The following is a 22,486-nucleotide window of genomic DNA, read 5'->3' as shown; positions in this document are numbered from 1 at the left end:
GCTGGGGTTGGGCTGATAGTGGTGGGCTGATAGTGGTGGAGGTTATGAGAAATGGTTGGATTGTGGGTTAATTTTTGAAGTTTGAGTCTATCAGTGGGAGAACAAGACACAAAGAAGGACATTGTTAGTGGCATGTCTTTTAAATGAAATGATCTCAACATCCCCAGAAAGTGGCTCCTGTTTTTACTCTATCAACATCCATTTCCAAGACCCTGCCTCATTGCCTATCAGACTGTCGGGCCCTGGAACCCTCCAGCTGTGATAATGTCCTGGCCTTCAAGGACCATCCCCTCCCCAACCATGGAAAGGACAAGTTACATCCCTCCTTCATCACCACCACCTGTTCCAGGCCACCATGGCTGCACTTCTGGGCTTCCTGTGGTATTTTCTCCCATGGCCTCTCTGACTGGTCTTTGTGTCACCTGCCCACTGTGCACACAAAAGCCACAGCAATCTTTCTTTAAACCTCAAAACATTCTTTATATTGACTCTCCCTTTTATCCTTCATTACATGTATTTTTAAAACAAATTTTATTTCATAATCATATAGGAAAAGTTAGCAGAACTGATGATAGCTAGAAAGTAAACATGAAAACAAATACGATAGGTACAAAACAAGGTTGTTGAATTCCAGCTCATGTATTGGACAGCCTCTTACCCTCACAGCCATGCTTTCTTATGGCCATTATCTCGTTTTAATCATAAGTAAACTGAGTCCCAGAGAGATTAATTGATGTGCCAAAGTGCATAAAGCAAGCCAGGGGATGTACCACCCTAGTTTCCAGAGTTAAATGCCAGGCTGAGCCTGTATTTTTGTCTTTTCCTCAACCTCTATAGTGGAATCAGCAAAGTACAGCTCATGGGCCAAGTCCAGCCCAACACCTGTTTTTGGAAATAAAGTTTTATTGGCACACAGCCACTCTTATTTGTTGACGTATTGTCTGTGGCAGCTTCTGTACTATAATGGCAGAATTGAGTAGGTGCTACAGAGACTAAGTGACCCTCAAAGCCTGAAATATTTATTATCAGGCCCTTTATAGAAAAAGTTTGCCAACCCATGTTCTAGATAGAAAAAAAAATGAAGTACATCAAAGAGAATAAGTTATAGTTCATGTGACACACATAACATCTATTCTTCCCATGACTGCAACAAAATGTCAGTTAAAGAGAAATAAATGTTTTTTGAATGAATGATTTAAAAAACAGGAGTTAAGAAAAAAAAGAAAACACTTAAGTGACCAAAGTCAGTAAGTTTTCTATTGTTCAAAATAGGAATTTGCTCTTATGACTTTATTCTTTCAGTTGATTCTGACAGTAAATTTATTCATTCTTTTTTTATTCATTTGACAAAACTTATTTAATGTCTATACCATACTAAGCCAGTACCTGTAATAGCAACAGCATGTTCCATGCTGAGCAAATCTGACATTTTTCTTGCCTGAACATTGCTCTCCCTCTGGTGATAGAGACAGTTGTTAGTCAAATAATTATAAAATTTGACTAGTCAGGGAAGTTGGAGGAGGCTTTCCCGAGGACATTGTGTTTGAGGTAGGAGCTGAATGATGAGGAAGTGAAGAGGAGAGGGAAGTCCATCATCCCAGAAGGGAGGGTACACATATGAAAAGGCCCAGTGGTAAGAGGGCGCATAGTAGGCCCTTGGAAATTCAAAGCAAGATGCCTGGATGTCTGAAGAACAATGCAGGAGGGGCAGATGGGAGAGAGGAGATTGGGGACGCAGGTATCTCTGACCATACTGAGCTAAGAATCTCATGTTAGAGTTATTCTCCATCCTAAGAAAATGGAAAACACTGAAAGGGCTAAAGGGAGTGGTAGCTTTTTATGGGATGATCTTTCATCTTCCTGGGTTCTGGAGTCCACATCAAATCTCTTATGGCTATGCTGAGTCTAATCCCTGGTCGTGCAAAGTACCTCTTCTCTGTGTTCCATAATCATCTCTGTTGTTCAGGTATTTACAGTATTGCTGGAACCAAGTAAAGCATGCACAAGGGCAGTATTAAGACAGATATTTTTAGGGCTGTGGGCAGTGACTCATGCCTGTAATCCCAGCACTTTGGGAGGCTGGGGTGGGCAAATCACTTGAGGCCAGGAGTTTGAGAGCAGCCTGACCAACATGACAAAACCCTGTCTCTACTAAAAATACAAAAATTAGCTGGGCATGGTGGTGTGCACCTGTAATCCCAGCTACTCAGGAGGCTGAGGCATGAGAATCTCTTGAACTCGGGAGGTGAAGGTTGCAGTGAGCTGAGATTGTGCCACTGCACTGCAGCCTGGGTGACAGGGTAAGACTGTCTCAAAAAAAAAAAAAAAAAAAGACATTTCAGCAGTTTACCCTTTCTAGATGAACCATGTGGCAAACTACACCTCTGGAAACACTTTTCTTTTACTCACCATAGGCCCATCTTCTTTAAATTTACCTCTTCATCTATTTATTCCCTATTCTTAATCTATTTCTTCATAAGGTACTAATACGGCAGGTGAAAATTTCTACTAATATATTAATAAAAACCAGCCAGCGATAGGCTTTAAGAATAAAGTCATGATAAAGTTAGCAAATACAGAGGGGAAAGAAACAGCAAAATGTTTGGGTTTTTTTTTTTTTTTTTTTTTTTTTTCAAGAACATTGCTACTTGGTTCCATTAGACTCCTTTGTAAATGACAGAAACCAACTCTGGTTATTTTCAGCAAAACAAAAAGGGAGGTAATGGAAGGCTATCTGATGAAGTGGTATTTGACTTGAGAGCTCATTATTGAGGAAAAACCCAGCCAAATGAATGTCTGAGGAATGAGTGCTCTAGGCAGTGAGAAGGCCCTGAGTGTTCTAGGCAGTGCAAAGACCCTGAGGTGAGAGCAAACGTGGTGTGCCACAGGGTTAGAGGAAAGACCTGTGGGTGGGAGGAGGGTGAACATGATGGGGAGCATGCAGACTGATGAGACAGGGCTTTGTAGCTCATGGTAAGGAGTTTTGATTTCATTCTCTGTAATAGGAAGCCTGCTATAAAATACTACCTGAGACTGAGTAATTTATAAAGGAAAGAGGCTTAATTGACTCACAGTTCTGCATGGCTGGTGAGGCCTCAGGAAACTTACAGTCATGGCAGAAGGCAAAGGAGAAACCAGTAACTTCTTCATGAGGCAGCAGGAAAAGACAGTGCAAGCGAAAGAGGAACTGCCAAACACTTATAAACCCATCAGATGTTGTGAGAACTCACTCACTATCATGAGAACAGCATGAAGGAATCCGCTCCCATGATTCCGTCACCTCCCACCAGGTACCCCCCTCGACAAGTGGAGGTTATGATTCCAGATGATATTTGGGTGGGGACACAGAGCCAAACCATATCACAGAGTTTTAAGTAAATGAGTGATATTATTTGAGTTAAAGTAGAGAAAGACCACACTTTAATAAGCAATTACTATATCCCAGGCACTATATATCCACCTTAGGTCCCTTTCCTTTAATCTTCACCAATGAATGGGTACAATTATTATGACTTCTTAGATTAGTAAACTGAGGCTTAGGGAGGAAAAGTGACTTGTCTGGAGACACATAGTGACTGTATGGCAAATCTGAACCTCAACCCTTGTCATCTGCCTCCAGTTCCTGGCTCGAAATACTCATTAAAGGCTCATTTTTATTGCCATTGTTTATGATGTTTATTTTTCAAACCCTTCCAAGAGTGTTTTGTGGATTGCATTATTCTTTTCTTCTCAATTTTATGAATAAAAGAGACTCTCCTCAAAATCATAACTGAAGGAAAGAAAAATAACAAACTTGTAATTTCCTCTGAAGAACTTCATGGACACCCAGCTCAGAAGAATTTGGCCTGGCCGGGGATGGGGCAGGGAGGGAAGGACTGGCTGCCGCAATGTTTTGGGTTTGGCCATCTCATTTGTGAGAATTAGGAATGTTCTTTGGATAAAAGATCCAAGACAAGCTTACTCCTGTCTATGCTGAGATGTTGCCCACTTGCTTCCTCTTTTTTATCTTTCCTGGTAACTCGACTTCAGTTTCTCTGATGGTAAAAAGATGAGATCAGACACTGGGGAACCGGTCGATGGGATCAGGTTTCAGTCATCAAAAAATTACGTCAAGTGCTAAGCATGAGTTACCTTCCATTGCCAGTGTCAGCCCAGGACATGACTGCAGGGCCATCAATCCTGCCTTCCTTGTCCTTGTAGACGTTAAAATATAGGGTACTCTGGGAATTCGTTAAGAGGGGTTGTTGCATGGGAAAGGAGGGGCTATGCTCCAGGAAAAAGCGGGTATAGAGGCAGAGATGTAGCGTTTTAATGCTGTTACTTTGCACATTCTAACTGTTAACTACAGAGACATCTGCTGATGGTTTTCTTTACAAAGCTGGGGAGGGGGAGAAAATAAGAAAGTTAATTTCAGAGTTGGAAGTAGATTTAAAATGACCTTCCTCAGTTACAAATATAACACCTGCTTATTTTTAACCAGTTTCTTTCCAGTTCAATAACTTTTATTGAGTGTTTCCATCATAATAATTGTTTTTAAAAAATTTACTATTGGAAAATACTGAAAAGAATGTAGGAAAGCAATTTCCTCCATAGTCCTACTATAAAGAGGAAGATCCATTCTGTTTCCTGTCTATCGGCCTCTCTGCTCCTCTTTTAAATACTGAACGCAACTTTTTTATTGTTTCAAATGATGTAACTATATTGTACCTAAGATTTTTGGGATAGGCATCACACCCAGGAGGTGTGGTGGTCCCCACCTCCTGAGATCCCTGTCCTGTGTGATGTTATCCTCTTGAGAGTGGATGGACTTATTGACCCTCCTCTAGTAAACAGAATATGGCAAACATGTTGGGATGTCACTTCCAAGATTAGGTTTTAAAAAGATGGTGGCTTCCATCTTAAGTGCACACACACTGTCTGTCTCTTGAATCACTCACCCTGGGGGAGAGCCAGTAACTGTGGTGTGAGCTATCCTGTGGTTTGGTGAGATACTGAAGGTGTCACTAGGCAGTCCACAAGCCTGCCAAAAATCACTTGCCAAAAACTACATGAGTTAACTTAGGAGTGGGCTCTTCATTCCCAGGGGCTTGACTGCAACCTGGTGAGAGATTCTAAGTCAGATTCACTGAGCTAAGCCCCTTCTAGTTTCCTAAACCACCGTTTCTTTTTATGTAGAGTTTCTATTTTTTTTAACTATTATCCTAAAGTAGATTGGAATTTGTTTTAGGATTAGGAATCAGCTTGGATTACTGGATCAAAGGGTAGGAATATTTGTATTTCTCTGGATTTTTTTATACAACTTCTCCCCAGTAGGAGAGATTAATCGATATACTACTACCAGAAATGCAGGTCAATGTCTACTTCATCTCACCTTTGCCTTTTATTTTGATTACTGACAATTTGATAGGCAAAATATTTCATAGTTTTACAACTATTAAAAGGAAGAGATCATTTTCCTGGTCACCTTTCCTCCTTAAAAAAAAGGAATATACATAGGGGTTGAAATACTGAGATAAGGAACTAAATGTTAACTAGAAGAAGTGCTGTCCAATAGAACTTTCTGTGATGATGGAAACATCCTCTATCTGTGTGTCTACTCTAGTAGCACTAGGCATCTGTGGCTGCTGAGCCCTGTTAGCTAGTGCAACTGAGAAACAAGTTATTTTTAAATTTTATTTTATTTTAAACACCCACATGGAGTTAGTGACTACTATATTGAACTGCACTGTTCTGGAGGATTAAATGAAATACTAGGCTTCTGTAGAAGAAAGCAGTTGAAGTGAGACACTGAAGTTTTCACCTTCCTAACAATATCCCCTTTTCCCTATGCATTGGCTTTAAATAGGATGCTCCATGGGTCTGACATTTAAATCATAGTAACATTATTTCCATAAGGAACTCCATAAAATAAACAAATGTTGCGCACCATAAAAGGATAAGCTTAGAGGTACCTAATATCATTGATGTTTGTTTGGGATGCAAGGATCCTTGAATGATACTTATATGATCACCACTTTCATTTAATCTCTGCTTCTGCTTTCCAATATCCCTGACTAGTGGTCTTGCAAACCATTACACTTGTCACAGAGGCTGGTATGAATGAGTGGATGGATAGATGAGTGGATGGAAGGATGGATAGATGGATGGATGGATGGATGGATGGATGGATGGATGGATGGATGTGGATGGATAAAAGTAATAATAACAGCTAACACTCATAGTGTGCCTATTAAGTGTCAAAGTTTGGACACAAGGTTTTACCTGCAATATTTCATTCTCATTCAATCTTTGTAATAGCTCAAAGAGGCAAGTGTCAATAATTTTTCCTGTCTGACAGATGAGGAAACTGAGGAAATAACTAGTAAGATACACAGCCCATGTCTGAACTAGATTTGTCTGCCTTCAAGCCTTTTCCTAATCAATTATCCTACATCATACCATGAAGCTGTAAAATATAGCACCATGCATTATTTACACCTTGTCACATTGTCGTGGTGGCGATTGAAAATTTTCTCCTGCAGGTAGCTACAGATGCTAGGGAGAAAGTGCTCAAAACTGACAGGTACCTCACTTCCCTCTAAAAGTGGCTCTTTCACTTTTTATTGCTGACCAACTTCTAACGTGTCAGTGGTACACTAATGTGGTTAACTGTTTGCCTAGGGCAGAAAAATAAAGCTTCTGGCATGCAATTAAAACCTGTCTTGCCCAATTGGGCAACTAATGAGATCAGCAACAGTGGAGGCTGCCTAGTTAAGGCATAGTTTGTGTCTCAGATCCATTTCACGGGGCAAGTGAAAGAGTGGCCAAGTGGAGTTGCCTGATGGTGCAATTTGAAACGTAATTAGGTAGTCCTCCCAGCCACCCTTGACTGCCCGTTTGGGTCCACACACAGACACACACAACGGTGACTGCAAACCCTCGCACAGCCGCTTAACACTGAGTTCCTTTCTGGTGGGCTCACACAACACTCCCATCATTCTGTCTTCTGGCCTGGACACTGAAGTTCATCACAAACTTTCTGGTTTCAGATGGTGGCATATGTTTAGTGGTCCCATTCCCAAATCTGTGAATTCTTTGTTCCTGCAATGACTTACCAGAAACTAATGCAAGTTGAAGATTTGTCTAAAATGGGCTGTAGGGACAACTGGACGTCTCCACCCTTCAAGGATATTGCTGGGAGCTTAGAGTCCATGTTAGATTTCTCCATCCTTGGTTTTGTTATTAAAAGATTTCTCAAGAGGTGTTGGGTTAATTTCAACATATTCTGTTAATCAAGTTAATTTTGATTTACTTTATTCAACAAATGTTCATTGAAAACCAACTAGGTAAGAAAAACTCTAAGTGTGGTGCACACAGCCATTGAATAAGGCCAATTTGGGCTGGGCATGATGGTTCACACCTGTAATCCCAACACCTTGGAAGGCTGAGGCGGGAGGATTGCTTGAGGCCAGGAGTTTGAGACCAGCCTGGGTAACATAGCAAGAGCCTGTCTCTACGAAAAACAAAATTAAACATTTGAAAAATTAAAAATTAGGCCAGGAGTGGTGGCTCATGCATGTAATCCCAGCACTTTGGGAGGCTGAGGTCAGTGGATCACTTGAGACCAGGAGTTCAAGACCAGCCTGGCCAACATGGTGAAAGCACATCTCTACTGAAAATACAAAAAATAGTAAGGCATGGTGGCATATGCCTGTAGTCCTAGCTACTTGGGAGGCTGAGGTAGGAGGATCACTTGGGCCTGGGAAGTGGAGGTTGCAATGAGCCAAGATCACACCACTGTACTCCAGCCTGGGCAGCAAAGTGAGACTCTATCTAAACATAATAATAAAATCAAAAATCAAAACAAAAATAAGGCAAACTCTCTGCCTGAATGCAGCTTACAATCAATGGTGGGAAAAAGACAATAAACAGGTGCATAAATATGTGAATAGGATAGACTCAGATGCTTCTAAGTATTGTAAAAAAGTAAAAGTGATAATGTAATAGTGAATGACTAAGAATAAGGGTGGGAACAACTATGGAGACAGTGGTCAGAGGAAGGTGACATGTAGGCTGTGACCAGAATGCTGATCAGTCTCGGTCAGGAGAAAAATCTGGAGGAAGAGCTTTCCATGCAGAGAAAGCAGCAGGTGCAAACGTCCTGGGGTGAGAATGAGTTGGGTTTGTTCTTTCTGGAAGAGAAAGATGGTGGCTGGAGCTCAGTGAATCCAGAATGAAGTAGGAAGATGAAGGTAGAGGCCAACAGAGGCCAAGTCACGTATGACTATGCTCTCTATGGAGGAGAGCTTTTATTCTATGTCAAGAAGGATATAGTTTACATTTACTGTAACCAGACACTAAATTGAGCACTTTATATACATTTTCTCTTCTGATCTTCACACCAACTATATGAGGTGGACATTATTTTCACCATATAGGTGAGAAAACTGTTGCTCAGGCATGTTTAATAACTTGCCTAAAATCACAGGTAGGAAGCGGGGAAGTCAGGCTTCAAACCTATGTTTGTCTGACCCCATCACTCATTCTCACAGTCACTAGGCTGTGCTGAGATCAGACTTTGTGTCAGGGTGGAGAATGGTAGGGAGTAATGTTTTGTTTCTTTGCTTGCTTGGGGTGTGTGTGTGTGTGTGTGTGTGTGTGTGTGTGTGTGTGTGTGTTTAATAAGGGACTCTAGGTATTCCTCAAATCATATCATTTGGATGGCAGTTTAATTCATAATGTCTTAAACATTGCAATTTCGAATTGTTCTCCATGGAGGCCATGTGTGTTTGAATGAGAGGTGCAAGTGGTGAAGGTGGCAGAGAGGTGGACTTTGCAGCACCTGCCAATGCATACTCCCATTGGGTAGGGTGTTACGTCCCCCGTAGAGTCTGTGAAGTTAAGACAAATGTGATATTAGCATCAACACTGGAATAAAGAAGACAAAGTTGAACATGTGAATAACTGTCTTTCAAGGTGTTTCTTTATGCCCAGGTGACAAAAAGTCCCTGGTACATTTCTGTCTGTCTTTCTGACAAACTGATTTCCACAATCTGGCAAGGAGTAGCAATAGTCGCCTTGCCAGGCGTGGACAATCTGATTTGTTGGACTGCAGGGTCTGTCTGGCATCAGTTGGTCACTGTTCTTTTTGGCATCATGGGTATGTGATTATGTCTAGAAGGCAAGCAAACCTCAGTCCCCAAGAGCAAGTGCACTCTGAATTTGATTTGTTCAGGGTTTGAACAATGGCACTGTTGACATTTTGGACTGGATAATTGTTTGCTGACAGAGGCTGTCGTGTTCATCATTGGATGTGTAGCCCCTACCCCCAGATGCCACTAGCACCTCACCCCAGGCTGTGACAGACAAAAATGTCTCCAGACATTGTTCAATGTCCCCTAGGAGCCAACCTCCCTACCTGCCAAATAAAAACCACTGGGTTATTCATATAGTCCAGTTTATGAGAATGGAATGTGTTCTTGGTTAAACTCCAAAACGGTTAAAATCCACTCAAATATACCAATCCAGAAGCTAGAAATAGCATCTATAGCTGGCTATTCAGAGACTTTGCCTTAGAAAACTTATGATGAATATTGGAAAAATTGATTGAATATATATGGATTCCATGACATACTCTGAAAGATGTTTTTGTTTGTCTGTCTCCTTGTATTCATTAGGATAATTAAGGCTAGCTGGTGATACAAACAGCTAAATATCTCAGTGGCCCAACACAGTCAACATTCATTTTTCACACATACAAAGTTGATCTCCACGTGGTGACTCAGATGCAACCTTCTTTACCAGGGTAGCTTTACCATCTGAAGCATGTGGCTTCCAAAACCATTGAAGAAGGTGTGAATGAGTTCTGTAACTGATGCCCATCACTTCTGCCCACATCCCATTGGCCAGAAACTGGGAAGAGTGGTCTTCCTGTAGGAAGAGAGAGAAGAAAAAGGATTTGGCAAACAGATAGCATCACTTCTGCTATCATCCTAGATATCAGCTTTTCAGTTTATTGAATAATGTTCAAAATATTTTTGATTTGTAATCTGAATTACAAATAAACAATATTTATGACAGTACAGTCTTCCCTAAACATGCCAAGCATCAGAATTATAGACTGCTCACGTCCTGCCCATCCATTCCAATTTGAGAGGTCTGAATGAGGTTTAGGAATCTGTAATTTTTACTTGCTCCAGGTAAGTGGGATGGATAGGTATCCAGGACTCATTGGTCTCAGATCTAAGTAGTCTTACATCTTCATTTTTACTGCCCTTCATTAGGTTAAGAAATCGAGAGTTGATTCTCACATTTCTGGGCTTTATTCGAAACAAAAATTGTATTGTCAGCCTGGTTTCGGTTCTTCCTCCAATCTGGTAAACTCTACAAGCCATAATTGTACCAGCTCCTGGCCTCTCAACATCATTACTCCAGCCGTGTTGAGCTCAAGTCTCCCACGTTTCTTTGACCAATGCTCCACATTACTCAATAATCTCTTAGGAAATGCAAATCTGTTGGTTTTATTTCTTTGCCCAAAGTCATCAATGATTTCCCATTGTCCTAGGATCAAGTCCAGATGTTTTATTACCTACCTAAAACCCTTTTCTTCCAACTTTCTTTTTTAACTACATCGCCAAGGCTAGCATGGTTCCTGGCATATAATAAGCCCTTCCAAAAAATCTGTTGCATGAATGAGTTTGTAGAATGCACTGAACTGTGCATATATGTAAATTTAAACTCGTCAAAGGAATTAGATGTCATTCCCCCTCCCCTTTTTAAACAGAATCCAGTTTATATCAGTTCCTCACAGTGTCAATAACTCGTCTTGATAATAGTTTTCTATTTTTATAGAAATTTGCATATCGCTTAATAAATTTTGCAAATGTGCATGCCCAGGTATGTGCCTATATATACATTGCATATTATACTTATGGAAAGGTATTTATACACAGTTATATATCCAATGTATGGTATGTATATTTATACATTCATAAGCAAACATATTCAATAAATGTATGTGTGTGTAAGTGTGTATATTTACATATATATGCCCATTTTTTTCGGATCTTCATACTACCATTGAAGACAAGAATGCCATAACTACTGTTTGGAAAACAGATGTGAAAACTGAGACTTGCAGAGGAAAATCAACTCTAGCAGAGTCACACAATTACAGAGCCAGGTTTTGAATGGAGATCTATCCAGCCCCGAAGTCTAGACTTTGTCTTTCGATTACACTGCTTTTCTAGGGCTAGGCCGCTTCTAATTTCATGTTAACATTTGTACCGTAAACAGAGTCACTGTTCCTCATAAATAAGCAAATGAAATTGACATCTAGGCTAAGAAGTAGTAGACTGCAGCCTGTATCTACTGTAATGCGATTCTGAAAGAGTTTTGTTCATTTCCTCTTAGGATAGATACAGTTTTGTATTTCCTAGCAAGCATCTGCCAAAATCTGAGTCTGCTTCCTTAGAAGTTTGGCATCTCTGCTGTCTCCTAAGATGAAACAGGGTTTCTGAACCCTGACGCTATTGAACCAGATACTTTCCTGCTATGATGGTGGTGGCAGGGGCCAGCGAGGCTGTCCTGGGCCCTGTACACTGTTCAGCAGCATCCCTGGCCTCCACCCACTGGATGATCGTAGCACCTCTCCCCCCAGGTTGTGACAATCAGAGAATGTCTCCAGACATTGGCAAATGCACCCCCAGTCGTGAATGCTGATATGTGTGGTGTGAAAAAAGGTTTCTAATAAAATAATGCTGAGCTTAATGGTACTAAAATAGGAGGCCTTTATACAATGAAAGGGCATTGGTTTGTCTTCCTTAAGGTGAGGGATATTGGATGTTAGGACGTCAGAGTGGTGTTTGGGCCCAGCTCTAACCATTCCCAAGACACATGTCTCTGGCTCTTCCTTCTCCAGGCTCAAATCCCCACACCTTTCATGATGCTCCTCTCAAAAGCAAGGAAAGACAATAAAACATGAAAAGAAAAAAGTAATTAAAAAAAAAAGAAAACACAAAAAGACATAGTTTCAAAATTACATGTCCTTACAGTCTGTCCAGCTAATAGAATTATGCACCGCAGCTTACATTTAGACATCGAGTTTCATCTCTTACTTAAATGTATCTGTGTGTTTTAATAGGAACATTCAGCTTTGCTTTTATTAATGCAAAAACATTAAGGCACCAGCCCTCGATCCGAAAGCCTTAAAGGGCTGTTTCCAACAGAACCTGTCATAAAATGTGCTCTCAAGCGTGTCCCCTTTAAGAGACTCCAGAATTAAATGTTCCCGTATGTGAATTTTATTTTGTACAGCACATTTGCTTTATGGCTACAATTAAGTTAGATGTGCCGATAACAATGTCTATTTTCCATTTTAAATCGCACATTTCAGACAGTGTGCATTGTTTTATTATCTAATCCACATGCTTTTAATTGCAATTATGGTCCCTTATGAGTCCCCTGGGAGGGCATGATTGCAATTAAAAATGTAATTTAAATGTTAATTAATTACATTCATTTTCTAAACTGGGAAAATTTCATTTATTATTTTCATGTGTTGTGCACTTATCTTAAATGCATTACCTTCTAAATGTTTTTTTTTTCCTAAATTAAGTGTTATGTTTATAAAACAGGGTGTTTAATACCCTTTAAAATTTTTGTGAGGGTGTTTGTACAAATTATTACTTTAAATTAATTGATTCTGAGCTATATGCAGGAGCTATATGTTTTATATATAATAAAAATAATTTTGTTGACTTTTCTGAGGCTGAAACATGGTATCAAAATATATGTTTTTCTCGTTTATTTTCTGGTTGACTTTGATATGGAGAGGAAAGTCTACTTTTTTATGACTATCATTATTATTGTTTTTTCTTAAACAAAGAGAGAAAGGTATTGTTACTACAAATGATACAGATCATTAATATGAAAAGGACTTTCCCCCTAGATGAAAATTGCAACCTAAAGAAGAAATTTATAGTTAGATTAATAAGTCATCCTGCCTCATATGAATAAAGCGGAACAAAAAAAAGAACCACAAAGACATGAAGCCTTAAAAATCATTGTAACTTACTAAGGAAAAAAAAATGATATGCTGTATGCATATCTCAGTTTATCCAGTCAGCCCTGTCATTTTTCTGTCTATTTCACCTTGCCTGGAAGAAGAGGGCCATTTTAGATATGGATTATAAAGCAATGTCTATCTACTTTAAACTCAGAACCATATCCATTTTGGTTGGTTTTAGTGAATTAAAGTGTAAGTCCCAAGAGGACAAGGGCAGAATTTAAGTGTTTTTCCCAATTCAATTCCAAGTATAAGCTACATGTGATCAATTAATAAAAAGGTTTTTGAGGATTTTTTTTTTTTTGTTTCCTCTTCAACTGGCCAAATCTTCCTTTAGCTCTTTTATTTTAAAAATGCCTGCTATGTCTGAACTCTGGCTATTGTTTGGGTTTTATTTTTATTTTTTAGATTTAAAATATTCAAAAGATGTCTTAGGAAAATTCTAGTCAGTTAACAGTTTAAGCTGCTCTGTGGGTAGAGAAGGAAGAAATAAGAAAGAAAAGAAAAAGTTCCCAGACTTATAATGTTCAGCAAATATTTATGGCCTCTTTCCTCTGGAGTCTAAGCTTGAATTTTTTATAGTCTTAGTAGAGACTGGGTTTCACCATGTTGGCCAGGCTGATCTCAAACTCCTGACCTCAGGTGATCCACCCGCCTTGGCCTCCCAAAGTGCTGGGATTACAGGTGTGAGCCATGGCACCTGGACCCCTGGGCTTTTTCTTCTTCTTCCTCGGCCCTTGGTGGTTTTGTCTGATGCTCAATGGCCAGAAGGAAACACACCCCTGTGCTCATATCAACAGCTTTCTTCCAGGAAGCACGGCCCTGCTTTCAGAGCATGCACACCTTGTTATCTTGTCCCTCCGAGGGAAGTCAGGTCGGTCTTCTCATCCTTTTCCCACAGATAAACAACTGAGGCAGAGGGCGGATTGGGGTAGGGCAGGTAGTGGCTGCTCCAGGCCATGCAGTGAATCAGGAATTAGTGCCAGAATGAGAAGTTCCGTCGGCTCCTCTAGAGTCCTTGGGTTCAGATTGGTGGTATCCCGACCTGTAGTCTTGGTTAGCGTGTCACAAAGACCGACTTCCCCCAACCTTTGTTGCATTCATTCAGCTGAACTTTGCTGAGCACGTGCCAGCTGCCTGTCGAGGTGCAGGGAATCCTTCAGTGAACAGGACAGAGCCTTATTCTCATGGAGATCATTTGCTAGCAAAGGAGACCCAGACTAAAAAAGTAAATAAATAAACAAGGTAATTTCAGATCATTACAAGTGCTATAAAGAAGACGAGTGTGCACACACACCCCTTTCATCCAGATATTCGACACTCACTAGACAGAGTTAAATTCTCTCCCTGCTCTTTCATTCACAGGGTGTTTGACAACAGCTGCTGAACCGCTGGAGTTACTGCTCCTTAGTTCTAAGGTCATCTTCAGGCTTTTCCCTCTCAAATGCCTTTTCCACATTTTCCTCCTATTTTCTCTCCCTCTTTCTTTTACCCATTTCCCCTCCCGTCTGTAGCTTCTCCCTAATAAGCCTCAAAGAACACCTCATAGACTGAAATAGTTCTTTGCCCTCATCCTTAAAAGTTGCTGAACACCTGTAGCCAGCAGATGTCAGAGGGACAGCTCTAGAATCCTTTTGGGAGGAGGTGTCTGCTAGGCTTAGTTCACCTCATTCCCCAGTGCAGGGAGCCAGCGGGCAGGTTTCTCAAAGCACTCTTAATTGGGGGTTGCTAGGGAGCATTGTTAGAATGAAAAGCCAAGGAGACAGGACTGAGGCTCCCAACCCGTGCGTCGTTCATACAGCATTGATTACTGGAGTTGGTGACCGGTACTGGTACAAAACTCCCTTAATTATTTCACAGGGCTTAAGTCAAGAGTAACAGGATATTTGTGATTTAATCAACATTGTTATCTCTAAATTATATTTTTATTTAGAAGTTGTCTTTCTTTCCTTCTTTCCTTCTCTTTCCTTCTCTTTCCTGTCTTTCCTCTTTCTTTCCTCTTTCTTTCTTTCTTTCTTTCTCTTTCTTTCTTTCTTTCTTCTTCTTCCTTCCTTCCTTCCTTTCTTCCTTTCTTTCTTTCCCTTCCTTCCTTCCTTTCTTTCTTTCCCTTCCTTCCTTCCTTTCTTCCTTCCTTTCTCTCTCTCTCTCTCTCTCTTTCTTTCTTTCTTTCCTTCTTTCTCTCTTTCTTTCTTTCTTTCTTTCTTTCCTTCTTTCTTTCTCTTTCACAAAGTCTCGCTCTGTCACCAGGCTGCAGTGCAGTGGTGTGATCTCAGCTCACTGCAACCTCTGCCCTCTGAGTTCAAGCTATTCTCCTACCTCAGCCTCCCGAGTAGCTGGGACTACAGGCATGCGCCACCACGCCCAGCTAATTTTTATATTTTCAGTGGAGACAGGGTTTCACTATGTTGGCCAGGATGGTCTCTATCTCTTGACCTCATGATCCACCCACTTCAGTCTCCCAAAGTGCTGGGATTACGGGCATGAGCCGTCGTGCCCGGCCAGAAGTTGTATTTCTGTATGTATTTTTTATATTATTATTGTAGAAATTGTATTGTAGAAATATTTTTATCATTTTTTGTTATTATCATTGTGGAAATGGGAGTCTTAGTATGTTGTCCAGGTTGGCCACGAACTCCTGGCCTCAAGTGATCCTCCTGCCTCAGCCTCCCAAAGTGCTGAGATTATAGATGTGAACCACTGCATCCAGCCACTGTATGCATCTTTGTAACCTACCTGCCTTACGAGGGGTAAAAGGACACCTAAACCAGTTCCCAGGAAAAGCTCTGTCCTTACCCAGCATGGTTTTAGATTCCAATATAGGTTAAAATTGCCATGGCTCATGTGAAGATGAAGAGTTAGTATAAATTGTTAGCTCAGGATTTAGTCAAGTGCATCTCAAATTTTAATGTGCATATGAATCTACCGGGGATCTCATTAAAATGTAGATTCTGATTCAGCAGATCTGTGCTGAGATTCTACATTTCCAAGGAGCTTTCACTGGTGCACATACAGCTGGTCCTCAAACCACACTTGAAGAAGCAAAACTTTAGACTTGCCCTTTAATTCCAGTTCTGTCTTCAGGGCCGCATTAGGTCTTCCATGAACCCTTGGCACCTTTACTTTGGGGGCTGCTCCCATTTAAACAGATATTAAAAATTGTATCCTATGATTACATTAGTATACAGACAAATATATTAATATTCTATATTTAAGCAGTTTCTTCTATCTAAAAGTTCATTATTTTTCTTCTGATTTTAAAATAAATAAAAATCTGGTCATGGACGCCCACATAATGTAGTTTCTAGGTGCTGTCCCTATAGTGCCCAAGGTAAGAGTTAATCCCACTGTTGCCCCTTACTGACTTCATGCTGAAACTCTCAGAGCCTCTATTTCCTCATCTGTAAAATGGGGATCACAGTATCTCTTGCACTGCTTTGGGTCTTTGCACAGTGCCTGGTGCATTATAAGCACTCTGGAAATGTTAGCTTTTGTCTCCAAAAGTGACCTGGCCCCCGTTAACTGTCACTGTCTCATAACCTATTAAAAGTCAGATCCTACATACATTACTGCTGTTCTCTTAAATCTGCTTGATATGTCCTACTGGTTGCATGACCTGGATAATTTCCATAAATTAACCTCTTTTACCTTCCATTACTGCGCGACCCTGCTGTTCCTCTTCTGGAAGGGCCCCACGATCTCTTGGATGCAGCAGACAGCGATGCCACACGAACTAGTGCCATGACACTCGGCACCTCCCGCGAGTGCTCAGACACTCGTTTGCAGCTTACTCTCTAAACTCATCATTTCTATAGAAAGGCAGCACAGCCCCTGATGGATTGGAATGAACTGTTGATTTTTCTGCCTGTCACTCTGAGAAGAGGAAGGGACCACAGAGCTAATCACATGAGGCATCACCATCACGGTTTTCCTATTCTTTTGTTTATCTTAGCTCCGGACTCCTCCTGACTGTAGTTGCCTCCATCCTAAGACTCTATCCATTGTAAAACATGCTGCAGATTTGGCAAAAGCTTTGTTGGGGAGGAGTGAGTGAGAGGTGGAGAAGGAACCCTAGCACATTAAATGAACACACAAATTACATCCCAGTTTCATGTAGAAATTAAAATAAGGTGGTTTCAGAGTGAAGGAAATGCAATCACGTTTGATGGGGTTTGATAAAATCCCATAGTCTCATTAAGGAAATAGCCATCACTGGGATGTGGGCCTTACTTTATAAGAAGATAGAGTAAAATGAAGCTTAATTTTCCTTTGTAATATTTTTGATACTTCCAAATAGTCATAGCATCGCCAAATGATAGATGCAGAATTTTCTATAAATTTGGATTTTCAAGTTATATCCTTTTTAATTTTCTTCTACAGGAATTCCTGTCACATGTACCCTTTGAAGTAATAATGTAAGATCTTAAGTTTTCATTAGCACTTCGCATTGCAATTCAGAGCATCCACTCATTTGAAACATAAGCTGTACTTTTAGTGTGATTTTTTTTAAGGGGAAAGGAGTCAAACCCTTGCCAGTTGGTCAAACTGTTTTCTTTTTAGTTTATCTTCGTCACAGTCCAAATCTTTCTCATTGAAAGGGAAACATTTTCTGATCTCCACCTTTATTGATACAAATGTTGATTTCTTTTTTATTAAAAGAACATCTCCTTCCTCAAAAGGGATTTCCTTTGAGTGTCTCTTTCTCATTTTCTTCCAAGTAATTCTTCCAAATTGACCCACACCACATCTAATCTTGGCCTCCACTGCCAACCTCAATTATAAAATGGAAACTAGGTGAACAAATTATCAAATCTTTGTATGGGAAATGTGGAAAACATTTAGAAATATTCACCAAGTTTTACTTCTAGCCATCATGACTTAATCACAGGTACTGCATCCATAATTTTCACCTTACAGAAAGTACATAAACAGTTTTGCAGATTTCAGTGCTAGGACTGCCAAAGGATCCAGACAAGTCATAGGTGAGACGTCAGGTGAACAAACTACCTGGACAGTTGACAAGGTTTCCGGCTGTCCCAGAAGCTCTGGTGCCACCTGAGTAGGCTTACTGAGTGATAGCCCATAATTGACAGGTATTGCCTCTTGACTCCGAACATCTGGTCTCCCATCTACTCCCTCCCCTGGTTCTTCTGTGACCCACTGTCATTGTCCAGGCAGCCTTGCCTGTTGAACATACCGCTTTACTGGCACTTCTTCATGAATATCTGCAGAGCCTTTGGCATATCCACACGTATATTTTTATAAAATTTAAGTTCAAACTAAAGCGTGCTGGGGGCCAGAGAAGATAAATGCCAGCTTTTTTATCGTCAAGGTAACGATAACAGATTCACTAGAATTTACATAGCACCAAAGTCGATTTACATGCTTATTTACTCTGTTGTTCTCCTTTAAAAAAAATGGAGTTACCCTAGCAACTGTAAGATCACATGATGTTCAGAATAACCGTAATAGAAACACCTTCTGAAAGGAAAATACGCATTTCACCAGATGCATATTATGGGCACATAAACTGTCATTTATAGAATGTCGAACCATTTTGGAAGTGATTGGAGGAGGTTCATGTGGCATTGAGTACTTTCCTCATGAATTACTTCAGTAGCTTCAGAGATTCTATGATAAAAGAAAGAGATTGGGAGAAAGGGAGGGCTTTGGATCTTCTTCTCCTGGGCATGTTGATAGAATTGTACACTGTATCTCGTTAGCACATCAGCAGAAAGAGCACGTTACCAAAATCCATCTTTCATTACATTTTTGCATATGGGTAGAATCTATTCCTCTATTCAGACTTTGTTCCAATTCCCAGAATGATGGCATTTTCCCTGGAGGGACGGTTTGCTTTGTCTAAAGCAGAATACTCAAAGGGAACAACCCGAAGTAGAAGAAACCACCAAGAAATGGCTTGGTCACTCAGCCAACTGGGTTTCATTTCAGTTTTACAAATTAATTTGCTGAAGTCCAGGGTAAGATAGAGGTTTATGCAGGGATCACACCAGGGTAGCCATTCCTGATTTTGGTCCAGTCTTGCATGCTCAGGATAAATAAAGCAACCCTGGAGAACGCTGTAGTTCTAAAATTCATGTAGAAGGGGCCGCAACTGCCAACATCCTTCTCCTAACAATGCTGAAATATATTTGATTAGGAGCACACTGTTCGGGTGATAGGTACACTAAAAGCCCAGATGTCACCAAAACACAATCTATGTATGTAAGAAATCTGCACTTGTACCCTTAAATATGTATATTTTTAAATTTTAAAAATTATAAAATGAAATGAAAAGATCAATTGTTCACACTGAAAAGCAAAAAGGGACAAGGAGCTGCCTTACTTACTGCCTTACTTACTGCCTTACTTACTGCCTTACTGAGTCAGACATGCGGCTTGTGGGAATTGGAGCTTTTATTTTGCAGAATAACATAAATAAGATCCCACAATCTCCTATCCAGACCCTCTGATGGTTACACTTCAGACTTAGCTAAAACCCCAGCCAACTCCCTTATATCCTGGTCCCTGCTTTCACTGAGTGTGACCCACCATTTCTCACCTTTCTTTTTCACATGTTCCTCCTTTCCGCAGCTCTTCGCTGTCTCAGTGTTTTTCCACTTAAGTTTCTCCTAACTTAACTGTCATCTTCTGGAAGAACGTTCCCTGGCCACCCTAGATAAAAAAGCTCTTCTCTACACCCCTTTTTTTCTTTTCCATAGCTCCAGTCACTCTCTGAAATGATATTTTTCATGGGTGTATTTGTTCCTTATCTGTTTCTCCAACAAGACAATAGACTCAGCAGGGAAAGGACCATGTTGTTCCTTTTCCACGAAGGTACCCCAGCTCCAAGAAGAGCGTCTGGGGTGTAATTGCTGCTGTGTACATATTTACTCCACAAACAACGGACTGGAAGAAAGTCTAAATGGATTCTGTTTCTGACAGATCAAGGGAAACAAATAGAAGTTCAGCATCTCTCTTGAAAACAAATACATTGGACAGAAAAAAGAGGCCTGGAAAGATGGACTGAGCCCATAGACACAGAAGAAAAGCGCCTGACAAATCAGGACCTCTGAGGAGTGAAGAGCAGGGGCCATTGCTTTTATTTAGAAATTAACAGCTGTGGGCTGGGCGCGGTGGTTCCGTCTGTAATCCTAGCACTTTGGGAGGCCGAGGCTGGCGGATCTCGAGGTCAGAAGATCGAGACCATCCTGGCTAACACGGTGAAACCCCGTCTCTACTAAAAATACAAAAAATTAGCCGGGGGTGGTGGCGGGCGCCTGTAGTCCCAGCTGCTGGGGAGGCTGAGGCAGGAGAATGATGTGAACCCGGGAGGCGGAGCTTGCAGTGAACCGAGATCGCGCCACTGCACTCCAGCCTGGGCGACAGAGCGAGACTGTCTCAAAAACAAAAAAAAGAGAGAGAGAGAGAGAAATTAACAGCTGTGCCCAGACAGCCAGTGTGACTGACCAGAAAGACTGAATTTAGCAAAACATGGTTTTAAAAAAATTAAATGAATGAAATAGGTGAAGAAGTGATGGTAGCAACATGGGGGCCTCAATTCTCTGACTTTTTACTTGATGATCTTAGGATATTACGTATCAGTTCATATTGCCCCATCAAACACCTACTATGTGCCACATATAGTGCCTGGGCTGCCTCCTTCCCTTCCGACTCTTCCTTCCCCTCCCCTCCACTCCCCTCCCCTCCCTCCCCTCCCCTTCCCTTCCCCTCCTTTCCTTTCCTTTCCTCCCTCCCTCGCTCTCTTCCTTCCTTTTCTTTCTTCCTTCTTTCTTTTTCTTTCTTTCTTCTTCCCTTCCTCACTCCCTCCTTCCATCTTGTCTCCCTCCTTCCTTCCTTCTTTCTTTCTATCATTTTTCTCTCCTTCCTTTCCTCCCTCCTCCCTCCCTCCCTCATTCCCTCTCTCTCCCTCCAATATTTAGTAAGTCTTCATTATGGCTCCAGCATGATTTTGCAGCTTCATTCATTCATTCATTGGCTCATTCATTTAACAAATACAGGCAAAGTACTCTGATCCATGCAAAAGTGGATTATCCAGTCATGAGCCACCTCTGCATAGAGGTAACGAGGTGGGCGGGGTTTGCCCTCATGGCATTTCCAGTCTAAAGCGACATTAGACAAATAGTTACAAATGAGTAACTAAATGCTTGTTTAATGGTATCAAGTCAAGAAAAAGCATCAAATTATTTAACAACTGCTAATGATTAATTAAAATGGTGCGCATTTTGCCAAAGAATCTCTCTAACTTTTGGTAATCTGAACTTCTCTTTCCCTTTGATAAACGTGCTCAGAGTAAAAAACAGCCAACTACCAGGAAGGTTTTGTGCTGAACTTTGTTCCCAGAAGGTTTAAAGATGAGTGTCTCTCATCTTTTCCTCTGTAATTCATTCTCTGTGTGTGTGTGTCTCTCTTTTTGAACAGGGAGAGAGCCTATGTGTCTTCAATGTTCTAATAACCCCAAATTTAGACATGAACCATTATTTACTGACATTTAATGAAGTTACCTCGTGGCGTTCTAATGATTGCTAGACGGAACAAATCTAACGATTGTTAAGATGGAACTTTACAAACCCTTTCAGTCAGGACAAGTGGCCTGTTCTCCCCGCCTCTCCTTGAACTTGGTGAACTGAGCAAAAGACATGCAAGCAATGAGGTTGAGACTCATTTTTCAACATTCACCAAAGAACAGTGTGTACTGGATCCCTGGCAGCTGAGAAAGGACCCTTCCCCTGGCTGGGAGACAAAACTTCAATGAAATTAGGGCATTCTCCCAACCCAACTGTTCCCACCCTGTGCTGATATGAAAAAGTTCAAAGACTATTACAGGCAAAACTCTCAAGATGTGTTTCCCTCGAGAATATTTCAGGTCTCCCAATGTGCAAGGGCCCCTTTGAAGTCAAGATTGATTGAAAAAGCACAAGGGTGTGGAGTTCAAGAATTTGAATGTGGCCATCCTCTGCATCCCTGAGTGAAGATGCTGCTCAGGTCAGTATTCATATTAGCTTGGCCCACTCCCTTTGCCTGTGGTATGTACAGTGACCCAGATGCAGACCAGGTGGAAGTCAAAGCAGGGCATAGCCAGGGATTGTGGCAGGGGCTTGAAAAAGTGTTTTCCTTACATTGTAGGGGGATGATTCTGCTTAGCAGGATTCAAGGCTCAGCTGAGTGTGAGCAGATCCTTCATATGCAACCACACACACACACATATACTCAGCTTCCTCTCACATTTCTCATGGAAAACTGATCACACACAGCTCTCAGCAGTTTCCTGGAATGCAGAATAAGACATTCAGCTGATCAGTGACTGACCCATACTAGGGACCTGATTTCCTGAAATTCAAGCCACTGTCACTGCCTTGTATCTTGAGGCAACACAAAGTATTGTCTTTCTAAGTTTTCAGTTTCACAAGGCAGCATCGTGAG

The 22,486-nt window shown here is 41.0% G+C and overlaps 1 protein-coding gene and 1 long non-coding RNA gene across 3 annotated transcripts in view; one reads left to right on the top strand and one right to left on the bottom strand.

The window, feature by feature from the left end:
* TSHZ2 (teashirt zinc finger homeobox 2) overlaps positions 1–22,486 on the top strand; it is a 550,341-nt gene that overhangs the window by 223,454 nt on the left and 304,401 nt on the right. The gene's annotated exons all lie outside the window — the stretch shown is intronic.
* LOC104662360 lies at positions 9,699–18,086 on the bottom strand. The gene is made up of 2 exons (XR_747974.2): positions 16,691–18,086; positions 9,699–9,909 (listed from the first exon to the last, which is right to left on the bottom strand). It is a non-coding gene; the product is annotated as an uncharacterized LOC104662360 (long non-coding RNA).

Source organism: Rhinopithecus roxellana, chromosome 13 (assembly GCF_007565055.1).
Source record: "Rhinopithecus roxellana isolate Shanxi Qingling chromosome 13, ASM756505v1, whole genome shotgun sequence".
NCBI classification, from domain to species: domain Eukaryota; kingdom Metazoa; phylum Chordata; class Mammalia; order Primates; family Cercopithecidae; genus Rhinopithecus; species Rhinopithecus roxellana.
This window is presented reverse-complemented; position numbering and strand designations above follow the sequence as displayed.